At 32.8% G+C, this 13,731-nt stretch overlaps 1 pseudogene; it reads left to right on the top strand.

Moving 5' to 3' along the window:
* LOC149842970 (subtilisin-like protease SBT4.14) overlaps positions 1-2,765 on the top strand; it is a 30,074-nt pseudogene extending 27,309 nt beyond the window's left edge.
* The last annotated feature ends 10,966 nt before the right edge of the window (positions 2,766-13,731 follow it).

Below are 13,731 nucleotides of genomic sequence, written 5' to 3'. Positions count from 1 at the left end.
CCTTAGGTTTTTGACCATAGAGATCCGATCCGTATGGTTATATTTGTCAAAAAATATTTTTCAAAAGTGGGTTGAAGATTCTTACCCAATAAAATGTCTGCAATAGGATTATAGCTTGTACTCATGATTGCTTAACAATTTGTTTGCAGTTTTTGTGATCAGACTCTAGATCCCAACAAGGTGAAAGGGAAGATTGTTCTTTGTGATTTGGTAAAAGGAGACCTTGACTCCAGTGTTAGGGACATTGGAGGGGCTGGAATCATCTTTCAGAGTTACAAAAGCCAAGACGCAGCTTTCCCTTTTGCTCTACCAGCAGTTTTAGTGGATACCAACAAATCAATGACAATAAATGATTACATCAATTCCACTAGGTAAGTAAATTGAAACTCGATCTCCTCACTGAAATTCCTGACATGGGTAACGGTTACAATGAAACCTTGAAGTGAGAGGCTTCCATGCATTGACCACCACTATACAATCATCTTCACTCCCTTTTTGTGCAATTGCGTTGTTGTTGTTGTTGTTGTTGTTGCGCGGTGGCGTGTATCGTAGGTGACGATCCTTCTCTGTCAGCCTACAGCTCCTTCCTTCTCGGTTGGGCCCCTAACCTTGTTCATCTAGCTAATTCCAGAGGAGGATAGGGTTATTTGTGACACAAACCCATCCTTGAATATCACCCGAATTCGTATTTGGGAAGCAATTCGATGTCAATATAAAGTTAAGCAATGGAGTAGTCATATCTGGAACTCTAATTAAAGCCCACCCACGATATTTGGCCACATCAATAAGACTACCAACTCTTGACAATGTTGTCTGCAATGGGAGACTGAAGCCAACAGACCTTCCAAAAACCTGATTTTGCCATCTTAATTATTCTCCAAAGCTCTATGAATTGCTATATTACATCACGTATATACTTGTTGCACAAAGATTGTTCCAAACATTATCCATTAAAATTGATTTTTTCCTCTATTTTTCTTGAAGGTCGCCTTATGCAGTTATATACAAGTCTTATACAGTTAATGTGAGCATTCCACAAATTGCATCTTTCTCATCTCGTGGCCCGAATACACTCTCACCAAGAATCCTCAAGGTAATGCAGTATTTTACATGCTTAAAAGGGAGAGCAAATCGGATCATTGGCTGAGTAGGTACTCTGCCCAATGACTGGATGCCATGCATCCCCTTATGTCCTCTAAATGATCGGATAGTGCTAATCATTGTTGCTTGATCTAATAACCATACCCTTGATTACAGCCTGATATCACTGCCCCTGGGCTAGATATTCTGGCCGCATATACACCATTATCTTCAATGACTGGGAAGAAGGATGACGAACAAATGGTTAACTATAATATAATGTCTGGAACTTCAATGTCATGTCCTCATGTGAGTGGTGCGGCTGCATACGTCAAGTCTTTCCACCCTCGTTGGTCTCCTGCTGCAATCAAGTCTGCTCTCATGACCACAGGTAAATTTGTTTTCTATTTTGTTTGATTTGATATTTTTCCTCTATAATATTTGCTTTGCATTGACAATGATACCTTAAAACAAATAAATACACACTAGTATCTGATTGTAGATGTATAGATCTGTCTTTGTGGTTTCGTAAGTTTGATCTATTACTTCACTCAAAGAATTCTACAGTTGGTAGATTGCATCAAAATAGTAGTGTTGTTCTCTGTTTTTGCTCCGGTATGTAAATGTGTGAATTTGGAAATCCATTGATTTGCCTTTTGCAAACAAAAATATAATTAGAGATTCGCCAAATAACATGCCAATAGTTCTATATTGCAATTCATAAAAATAATCTGCAAAATGTTTCTGCTCTCTCCATTGAAATGAATACTCAATTCTCAACATGGTAGGTGCCTATTTTTGCCAATATAAGGGAAAAAAAAAAAACCATGGCAGGTGCTTACAAATAGTTGCAACGAGGGCAGTTGTCATGCTATTTGATATGATGTTATATTCCATCGCAACTGCACATCTCACTTGATGGAGCTATCTATGTATGGCCCCCCGCTTTAACATTCTCATGGTTTCCAAGTGAGATGTACAAGATGGATTGAATACAACCCATGACCGTAACTGCTCTAGATGTGCCTAACCTTGGAAGTTGCTAACCCAGATAGCCCATTATGTCTGAAGATTCAAAGGTGCCTATACCATATCTTTAACCGTTTTTCTTTCTCATTTCCAGCAAAGATGATGGACCCAAGGCTGAATGAGGACGCAGAATTTGCCTACGGTTCGGGTCTATTTGATCCAAGACATGCTGTTCACCCAGGCCTAGTGTATGACATGGACCAATTGTCATACGCCCAATTTCTCTGTAAAGATCACATAGACGGTGCTGCCTTGGGAATCGTGACTGGTGGTCAATATAACAACTGCTCTGCCATACCTGCCGGCCAAGGCTATGATGGTCTCAACTACCCATTGATGCAGGTCCAAGTTAACAATGGATCCGACCCGATCCATGCCGTGTTCTATCGCACAGTGACCAATGTTGGTGCAACAACTTCAGTCTACAAAGCAATGGTCAATGTCCCAAGTGGGCTTAAGATCAGTGTCACACCAGAAACTCTTTATTTAGCAGACGGGGACAACGTCTATCCTTTAAGGTAGAGGTGAATGGTGATCCTCTTGGCGCCAATCCTATGGCATCAGCTTCACTTGTTTGGGATGATTCAAAACATAAAGTCAGAAGTCCCATCGTTGTATATCAATTGGCTCCATTCCAAGGAATCACCCACATGTAAAATGTCAAACTTTCATGATATTGAAATTACACTTTTACTTTATAAGAAGAATTGTTCTTTTAGTTAATTATTTTTTCATGTAAAACTTATTTATTTCTTATTTTGGAAAAGAGGCTCAAGGATGAGCAAAAATGCAGGCTTTATCTACCCTTTTTAATGTTACTTTTTTCTCTCTTCAATTATTACTTTCTTCTACTTCAGTTTCCTAAATGCTTCATATTCAAATCTTAAAGCTTGCGCTTGGAAATGAAACGATGCATGGTTGAAGTGTTTAGCCTGCACGCAATAAGTTTAGAGTTCAAATCCTATTCGTTATAAGTTTGAAACAATAATTTATTTTGTAAATGAGCCGAGTTTGAGTTTGGCTTAGTAGGTTTATGTTGTAAATTCTATTATTTTCAACTATGAACAAGTATATATATATATTGTAAATGAACTAGCTTGTACTTTGCTTGTTTGGCTCAGGCTTTTCACGAACTCAACCATGGCTCAGTTCAATCAAGAAATGAGCTGAACTTGAACACCCTCTACAATCATGGATTATCATATGGTGTTTATATATTCTCCAACAGTTGAGTTTTTCTTCAATCAGACAATACATATTGTTTTTATTTTTTATTTTTTATTTTTTAATTAATATTCTTTTAAGGAAGTAAAAAGTATGTTTTAGATTCTGAATTTTCAAGATTTTGGTATGTCTTTAAATTAAGTGCTAAACATTAACGGATTATAATACTTTGTATTGTAAAGTTTTAAATGCATTGTGAGTCATCCCTTTGCACTTTTTGAAAAACATGTTGAGATGTAAAAACTTCACAACAGTTGGTCGGTTGAGGGACAATGGCAGATTAATGTAGCTAGACAACATAGTTTAGCCAACAACTTCAGAATTTGATGTGATCATTGGCAGGAATGAGGATTAGGAACAATAATGACAAAATAAGGTGAAAATACGAGAAAGATAGAGAGTAAAATATGACCTCTTGTTACTAGATACCAGCCAACCTTTTTGCGACCTGGCTGCTAGATCACTATCACGGGGGGGGGGGGGGGGGGCTGACCTTCCTCCAAGGGTGACTCGTTCTCCACGGCATGTCAAAAACTGTTGACAATCTCCAATTGATGGGGTTTCAACTGGTTAGTCGGTGCTATTTTTGTGAGTGTGTTGTGGAATCTAATGAGCACCTCTTCGCTGGGTGCATATGGTTTAGGAAGCTGCAGGAGTTCTTCTAGAACAAGGTTACAGCTGATAGTTTTTGCAGTCTGTGAGATGTGTTCCTCTCTCAAAAGGATCGGGCAAAGGGGACTACAAGTGGAGTAGCTGGGTTTTGATTTCAATGGCAGCTGATTTGGTTACACAAGCATGAGATTGTTTTTTAGAGGGCAACCCCAAGCATAAAGTTATTACAGGTTAGAACCACCAACAAGTGTAGAGAATGGATGATGTTGAAGAAAGCAAAAAACAGGAGCAACGCCTTGCTTCCGGACATGTTGGTTCAACATGCTCATGTTTAGCGGTTCTAGAATTGGGACCTCTTTTGATAGCTCATCTCGAATTCAGCTGTCTCAATCACCGTGTTTTTAATTATCTTTGTATATGTCATGAATTAATTTCTACAAAATGAGAATGTTTGCCTTTCTTCTCAAAAAATAAAATCTTCACAAAACATATATCTTGTTAAATAAATTATAAATAATAAATATATAAGATTCAGTTGATGAAACACTCAAATATTAAAGAAGGAAAGCTGCCTGATAATCATTGGTTATAGATTTTGGACCTTTTTTTGGTTGGATTATATCTTTGCTTTACTTATGCACACACAAGTGTCTGTGTGGATGGTTCATGGGATTAAAGCTCCCTCAAATAGTGATTTTCTTCCAAATGATTAATGAATATGATGCAAGGGTCCAGAGTGGGATAGTAAAAACTACACCACGATCTATACTATTGCATACTAAACTATCAAAACACTAAAAATCGACTGAAGATAAAACGAAAATTTTGGAAGCTTAAAAGAATAAAAAATAAATCTCTAATCGTCCCAAATTTGTTTGAACAATGATTGTTTATAGAAAAAGGCCAAAGTTTACGAATCCAAAATCAACCTAAAGCCTAATAAAAAAACTGAAATCCAATTTAAAATTCAAATAACAAAAATATAAGCAAAAGGATCCAATCTGTGCAATGATTCTTAGGCAATACAAACAATTCTCAATTTAATTAACTATGACAAATCTAGAGAGTAGCCGAATACCATTGCAGGCCGCCACGAGGGACAAGCTTCATTTGAGATAGTGAATGGGCTACATCACTGTGCTGGTGTGGGCATTTCGGTGTGTGCGTGAGTTTTGCTGTTCCACTCTCCTTGCACTCTGCATTATCATGGAGATCCTAATCTGAACCTGAAATGCTAATAACAAATCCATATCTAGGTCAAAATCAGATTCATATATGAATCCAGATCTAAAATATATATTTCATAAAAGTGAAAATTTTAACTTGATATTTTAAAGAATTGCTATTGTAAAAACCTGATATTAATACAATAATTTTTAAAAAATTTATGACTTATTAGTATATATCAATAATTTTCAAGGATTTTTCAATAAAAACTAAATTCTTCAATGTATTGCAAGATTACTCTTAAAAGTCCTTGGGTTTCGTCCCTACCAAAACAAGCACTACACAAGATTAATCCACCAACTCCAAATAATCTGCCTCTTCTTTCCTTTTGGCGCTAAATTTAAGTCGATATGAGATCTCTAATTGAGTACATAGAGCTTCAAATTAGACTAAAAACCCCACCATGGCAATCCAAATATTTTTTGAAACCAAGGACGGGACAAGAAAATATGTGGTGCATCATCTTATAATTCTAAGATTTTAATCATAACGCATACATGACAAGGTCAATATCGGATAAAAGCATGCAGTTTTAAAGGTACTACAATGGCTTTTCTCACTCTCTGAAATTAAACAAGTGGTCTGGCACTTAGCCCATTTGAAAGCCCTAGGGGTCGATGGCTTTCCCATCGGCTTTTTCAAATATTTATGGGATTCCATCGGGTTATCTAGATCCATATTTTTGGAAAGATTTTGAAAATGAGTTTTAAATAAATATTTAAAAATATAGATTTGGGATTAGATTCTTGAAAGTTATGGGTTTCGTTCTTCAAGAATTTGAGTGTTTCTTCCTTCTGTGAGCAAGGATCAGATGATTCAAGGGTGCAACTTTTCATCTTTTGATTCCTTTGTCATACGATCCAACATACCTCGATTTGCTTTTCTAAAAATAAAAATGCGGTTGATGGTATATGTCAACACCAACACTAGAAAATATGGAAAACAAACAAAAATATAGAAATTAGAGATTAAATACACCCCAATAAATAAAATAAAAATAAATAAAAGTAAACTTACTATGGACTTTGGTAGCCCTCCTAATGACTTTGAGAAATTTTTTTCTTTTAAAACTAGTGAAAACAACCTTTTTCTTTGGGTTAAATATTCTGGGTGGGCTACAGTATGAACAATCATCATAACTGAACTAAAATACGAATAACATTCACTATTAAAATTTAATTCAGTCTCAATAATTAAAAAATCATATCAGAGTATTTTCAATCTAAAATAACAATAAATATTTTTTCAAAACTATCATCAAAAAAGAAAAAGATTGGCTCTCAACAACGTCGGAGCATTCCATATTCGCTCCGCAGCTATATATCATACCTCACTTGAAAATCCATAAAATGGGTCAGACTCGTGAAAGCCTGATTGGAAATAACAACACAGGTAAACCAAAACTAGTATACATTATCATATTTCAACAAACTCACATAATGATGCAGTCAATTATTCATTCAAATATACATATCATCACAACGCATCACAAGAATATCATTTATAAATAGTTATAATCTTATGCATGATTAGATAAACGTAAATGCACTGACCATTCAAGGACATAAGATCTTTCATGCATGCGTGACTTTAATTGTCTTTATTTAGGTTATTGTTTTACGTGATGCATGCCATGCTTAACTAAATGCACAAACAATTACGATGATCATTTCTTAGCCCTGTGGGTATTATACAAATAGTACCTAGATCAAGATCATGACCATGACTTAGGAGGTACATTCAAACAATTTATGGTTATGCTCTAGACGGACACCTTTCACTTGTCCTGGGTGAGAGCTCCCAACACCTCTTTCCTGATGCATCAAACTTCTACTCATGTGTTTCGCGACCTACCACCCCATGACTAATGTGGAGGCATTTTCCTATTTTCATGGCTGAGAAGGAGCAACCTTCCATGCTCAAAACAAGTTCCATGAAGTCGAAAGTACTACTTACCTTCTCATTATAAGCTCAATAGAATCAATGTTTACATGATTAAGTCTATTATTTATCCATGCATATACAGAATGAATATAATTTTAGCCCTATTATTTGGGTTCAAGAATGCAAAATTCAATGCCAAAGATACTATCATGCGACACATGCAATTATAACATATCAAACTCATTTATGCATTCACTTATAGGCATTGATCATGATTAACTATATGTATTCTTACACAATCATATAAACACATAATGCATAACACATGCACTTCAATAGCAGTGTGCATTCAATCATGCACATGCAAAAGTTTCTCTTTTCATGTCATGTTCCTTTAGGCACTTATTACCTGCATAAACACAACATTATAGGTTGCATCTACATGCTTATTTATCATTTAAAAACATAGGCTCAAATCATACATTCACTGCATGTATTGCTTAACCGATTCATACCTGGTTCGAGATCCGCTTAGGCCCATATCTGCTATTTTGTTTTGACTGTGACAGCTCTATTCATAGTCTAAGAACTAAATTCAAATTTTTACAAAATGTAAGAAATTTTACCAGATTTCTAATACCGCAAATCGTTAACAAAAATTCCTTTGGATTAAGGAGATATGATCAATTTAGGCTCATGTATACTTGATTGTTGTAATTGTTACTGTTCTATGCATATTCGAAGAACATAGTTTAATTTTTTTCTAAAATATATGAAATTTTCTCAGCTTTCCAACACTATAAACCGTTCATAAAATCTCCTTTGAATGAGGTAGATATGATCTATTTACCCGACATATGTCATATCTTTCACACAGTCGAGAACAGACATTTGGGTGAAATGACTAACACATGTTCCATATTTTCTTTTCACTGATTCATGAAAGCAATTTTTTTATTTTCTTTTCTTTTTATGGGTTCAGTTTAAACCAAACCCCAATTTTGATTTATTCAAGGTCACCGTTGGTTTTGAAACAAAAATCATATTTATGTTCTTTTAAAAACCGGTTTGCTTAGTAAAAACAAACATAAGTGTTCTTTCTCACATATATTTTTTTATTAGCCATGACAAACTGAATGTATACTTACTTATAAGCATATTAGTTCCACCACTTAAATATGTACAACAAGGATAAAGTTTTGCAAAATACTTAATTGATTTCAAAAACATTTTTTCAAATAAACTATTTTTGAAACTCTTTCGATTGTGTGACTGCAACTCCTTGATCAACCTAACTTCAACGGATGTTCAGACCTCCTACACTTAATAGTGGAAGGATAGAAGCAAGAAGGAAAGATAAAAAAGAGAGAAAATAAGAGAGAAAAGAGAAGAGTAGAGAGAGAAGGCTAAAAATTCTAAACATACCAATAACGAGGGGGGGCATGAGCCCTTCTTGGCTCTTTATATAGTTTTTCTCTGCTTTACAAAACTTTCTAATTCCTAAATTTTCAGCCCAAACTTTCTAAATTTCAAAACAACTTAGCGTAACACACATCACTTATTTGTTAAGTTTTAACTTATATATATATTTTTTCTCTTTGTTTGTTTTATATTTAGGAAACTTTTGAAATATCAATTTTCAGGGATTCTAACTTACAACTTTTAAATTTAATTCCAACATGAGCTGCTACATAAGATGGGCCCACATAGGGGGACACCCCACATGTGGACCTCTATCATTCTATTAAACTTAGTTAATTCAAGTTTTTCATTCTATAAAATATATATTTATTATTTTATGCTATTTTAGAATGGATTTCAAATCCATACAAACCAAATTTTAACTTAAAAAAATTACATCACATACACATCAAATTAAACCTAAATTCATCTAAAATCGTATTTGACTTTATTTCAACACAATTTGCCAATTATTTTATTAAAATTCTAACTTTTTATAAATTCAATTTTGAATGAAAACTTCAATAAAATCAACTTTGATTCTTTATAAAATATCTTTTCAAATTCAACTTAGACTAATTTGCATTTTTATGTTTCTTTCATATAAAAATCCTTATTAATATTATTTTATTCATTAAAAATGCTTTAAAAAGTCAAAGGTGTTACATTTAAATTCAAATTGACGATTAAGTCAAATTTGAACTAGATCAAAACTCAAAATTCTATTCACAATATAATCCAAAATTAGATTCAAATTAAATCTAGATTAAATCTAATTAAAAATTAAAACCCGATTCAAAATAAATTCCTAATTTGAAATTTCTTCTAAATCTAGATTAAAGCTCGAATTACAATTTAATCATATCTTAAGTTCAAATAATATTTTAACATTAAATTTGTGTTTATTCTTCTTAAAAATATCAAAATTTTATGGGTTTTTGTGATCGTTGCAAAATTTTTTCTTTTCTTCCTTTTTAGGAAAAAAAGAGAAAAACTCTCGCAAGGTCTCACTTGACCTTTTGTAGAGATATTTTGAAATTACTCACCTCCATTTTGAAATTTATGAGAAAATGAGGAGACACAATTCGCTCCTTGGTACAAGGTTCAACCGTTTCTAGCACCTTTACCAAAGGTAATCAAACCAAGGATCGAATTCATGCCTTTTGCTTTGCCTAAATTTGTCTAAGTAATTATTCTAAGTTCTTAATGCACATGGAATCAAGCTTGTGCTACGATTTTGAATTTGGAAAATGTGTATGATCTTTGGAAATGTTTCAGAAATTTGGATTTTTCCAAGTGATTCTGAAATGTATTTAAAAACATTCTTTTAAGAAGTAAACTTTGAAGTTCAGAAATCAATTTTGAATTGAAATGTTAACTTACTTATAAGCATATTTTTGTTCTTTTGAAAATCGGTTTGGTTAGTAAAAACAAACATAAGTGTTCTTTCTCATATATATATTTTTTATTAGCCGTGACGAACTGAATGTATACTTATAAGCATATTAGTTCCACCACTTCAATATGTACAACAAGGATAAAGTTTTGCAAAATACTTACATGATTTCAAAAACAATTTTTCCAATAAACTATTTTTAGAACTCTTTCGATTGTGTGGCTGCAACTCCTTGATCAACCTAACTTCAACGGAGGTTCAGACCTCCTACACTTAATAGTGGAAGGATAGAAGCAAGAAGGAAAGATAAAAAAGAGAGAAAATAAGAGAGAGAAGAGAAGAGTAGAGAGAGAAGGCTAAAATTTCTTAACATACCAATAACGGGGGGGGGGGGGGCAGTGTGCATTCAATCATGCACATGCAAAAGTTTCTCTTTTCATGTCATGTTCCTTTAGGCACTTATTACCTGCATAAACACAACATTATAGGTTGCATCTGCATGCTTATTTATCATTTAAAAACATAGGCTCAAATCATACATTCACTGCATGTATTGCTTAACCGATTCATACCTGGTTCGAGATCCGCTTAGGCCCATATCTGCCATTTTGTTTTGACTGTGACAACTCTATTCATAGTCTAAGAACTAAGTTCAAATTTTTACAAAATGTAACAAATTTTACCAGATTTCTAATACCGCAAATCGTTAACAAAAATTCCTTTGAATTAAGGAGACATGATCGATTTAGGCTCATGTATACTTGATTGTTCTAATTGTCACTGTTCTATGCATATTCGAAGAACAAAGTTTAATTTTTTTCTAAAATATATGAAATTTCCTCAGCTTTCCAACACAATAAACCGTTCATAAAATCTTTTTTGAATGAGGTAGATATGATCTATTTACCCGACATATGTCATATCTTTCACACAGTCGAGAATAGACATTCGGGTGAAATGACTAACACATGTTCCATATTTTCTTTTCACTGATTCATGAAAGCAAATTTTTTATTTTCTTTTCTTTTTATGGGTTCATTTTAAACAAAAATCATATTTATGTTCTTTTGAAAACCGGTTTGGTTAGTAAAAACAAACATAAGTGTTCTTTCTCATATATATTTTTTATTAGCCGTGACGAACTGAATGTATACTTACTTATAAGCATATTAGTTCCACCACTTCAATATGTACAACAAGGATAAAGTTTTGCAAAATACTTACATGATTTCAAAAACATTTTTTCAAATAAACTATTTTTAAAACTCTTTCGATTGTGTGGCTGCAACTCCTTGATCAACCTAACTTTAACGGAGGTTCAGACCTCCTACACTTAATAGTGGAAGGATAGAAGCAAGAAGGAAAGATAAAAAAGTGAGAAAATAAGAGAGAGAAGAGAAGAGTAGAGAGAGAAGGCCAAAAATTCTAAACATACCAATAACGGGGAGGGGGGAGGGCATGAGCCCCTCTTGGCTCTTTATATAGTTTCTCTCTCCTTTACAAAACTTTCTAATTCCTAATTTTTCAGCCCAAACTTTCTAAATTTCAAAACAACTTAGCCTAACACACATCACTTATTTGTTAAGTTTTAACATACATATATATTTTTCTCTCTTTGTTTGTTTTATTTTTAGAAAACTTTTGAAATATCAATTTTCACGGATTCTAACTTACAACTTTTAAATTTAATTCCAACATGAGCTGCCACATAAGATGGGCCCACATAAGGGGACACCCCACATGTGGACCTCTATCATTCTATTAAACTTTGTTAATTCAAGTTTTTCATTCTATAAAATATATATTTATTATTTTATGCTATTTTAGAATGGTTTTCAAATCCATACAAACCAAATTTTAACTTAATAAAATTACGTCACTTACACATCAAATTGAACCTAAATTCATCTAAAATCATATTTGACTTTATTTCGACACAATTTGCCAATTATTTTATTAAAATTCTAGCTTTTTATAAATTTAATTTTGAATGAAAACTTCAATAAAATCAACTTTGATTCTTTATAAAATATCTTTTCAAATTCAACTTAGACTAATTTGCATTTTTATGTTTCTTTCATATAAAAATCCTTATTAATATTATTTTATTCATTAAAAATGCTCTAAAAAAGTCAAAGGTGTTACATTTAAATTCAAATTGACGATTAAGTCAAATTTGAACTAGATCAAAACTCAAAATTCTATTCACAATAAACTCCAAAATTAGATTCAAATTAAATCTAGATTAAATCTAATTAAAAATTAAAACCCGATTCAAAATAAATTCCTAATTTGAAATTTCTTCTAAATCTAGATTAAAGCTTGAATTACAATTTAATCATATCTTAAGTTTAAATAATATTTTAACATTAAATTTGCCTTTATTCTTCTTAAAAGTATCAAAATTTTATGGGTTTTTATGATCGTTGCAAAATTTTTTCTTTTCTTCCTTTTTAGGAAAAAAAGAGAAAAACTCTCGCAAGGTCTCACTTGACCTTTTGTAGAGATATTTTGAAATTACTCACCTCCGTTTTGAAATTTATGAGAAAATAAAGAGACACGATTCGCTCGTCGGTACGAGGTTCAACCGTTTCTAGCGCCTTTACCAAAGGTAATCAAACCATGGATAAAATTCATGCCTTTTGCTTTGCGTAAATTGGTCTAAGTAATTATTCTAAGTTCTTAATGCACATGGAATCAGGCTCGTGCTATGATTTTGAACTTGGAAAATGTGTATGCTCTTTGAAAATGTTTCAGAAACTTGGATTTTTTCAAGTGATTTTGAAATGTATTTAAAAACATTCTTTTAAGAAGTAAACTTTGAAGTTTAAAAATCAATTTTGAATTGAAAGGTTAAAACTTGAATTGAAAGCATGAAATTGAAGATTTTAAAATTGGATTCAAAGTTGAGAACTTTTAAATCTAAAATTAATTGAAAATCAAATTTGAATTGATTTTGAATAAAGAATCAAACTTAAAAATTGATTTTGAGATTTGAAATCATAATTGAACTTGAACTTAAAATTAGAATTGAAATTTTGAAAGATTGAGTTTTGAAAAATGAACTTATAAATTGAAATTGAAATTAAAAGTTGAAATGAAAACTTGATTTGAGACTTGAATTTGAACTCTTGATTTTGAAAATGAAATTTGAAATTAAAATTTAGAATACAAATTTTGAATTTGAAATTAGAATTGAACTTTTAAACTGAATTTACTCTGAATTTTGAGAATTTCAAAAATTCAAATTGAATTATTGAAATGAATTTACTTTGAATTTTGAAAGTGGAAAATCAAAATTGAATTTGAGATTCATTTTGAACTTTGAATTTGTTTTAAAATTTAAAGTTGAAACTCAGAATCCCAGTTTAAATTGAATTTGGAATTGGGATTTTGAATGAAAGTTAAAAGTTTGAAATTTGAGAAATGAAATTGAATTTTGAAAAAGAAATTTAAATGAAATCATTTTGGAATTTGAAAATGCAAAATTTGAGAAATGATATGGAGGGCCCGTTGATTTGCTCTCAAAGAGAGATCGAAAGCAATACCCTAGAAAACACGCGGCGAGCTATTCATGAGGAAGAAAGGTGAGAGAGAGAGAGAGCACCTGGCTGCCGGAGGTGCAGTGGATGGCTGCAGTCGGAGGTCGACCTAGGGTTGGAGCACGACGAGCGAGCGAGGGTGATGCAACCCCCAAATCTCCAAAGGACCGAGGATCCACAGTCAAAGGCCCTCTTCAGCAGACATGAAACCCCCAAAACTCGAAAGAACTTGCTGCCTGAGGGGCGGTGGGGCGTAGCTACAGAGGAGGTCGAGTG

This window comes from Nuphar pumila, chromosome 3 (genome assembly GCF_984573655.1).
Source record: "Nuphar pumila chromosome 3, dmNupPumi1.hap1.1, whole genome shotgun sequence".
Lineage (NCBI taxonomy): Eukaryota > Viridiplantae > Streptophyta > Magnoliopsida > Nymphaeales > Nymphaeaceae > Nuphar > Nuphar pumila.
The sequence above is the reverse complement of the archived record's forward strand: the minus strand, read 5'-3'. Positions and strand labels throughout refer to the sequence as shown.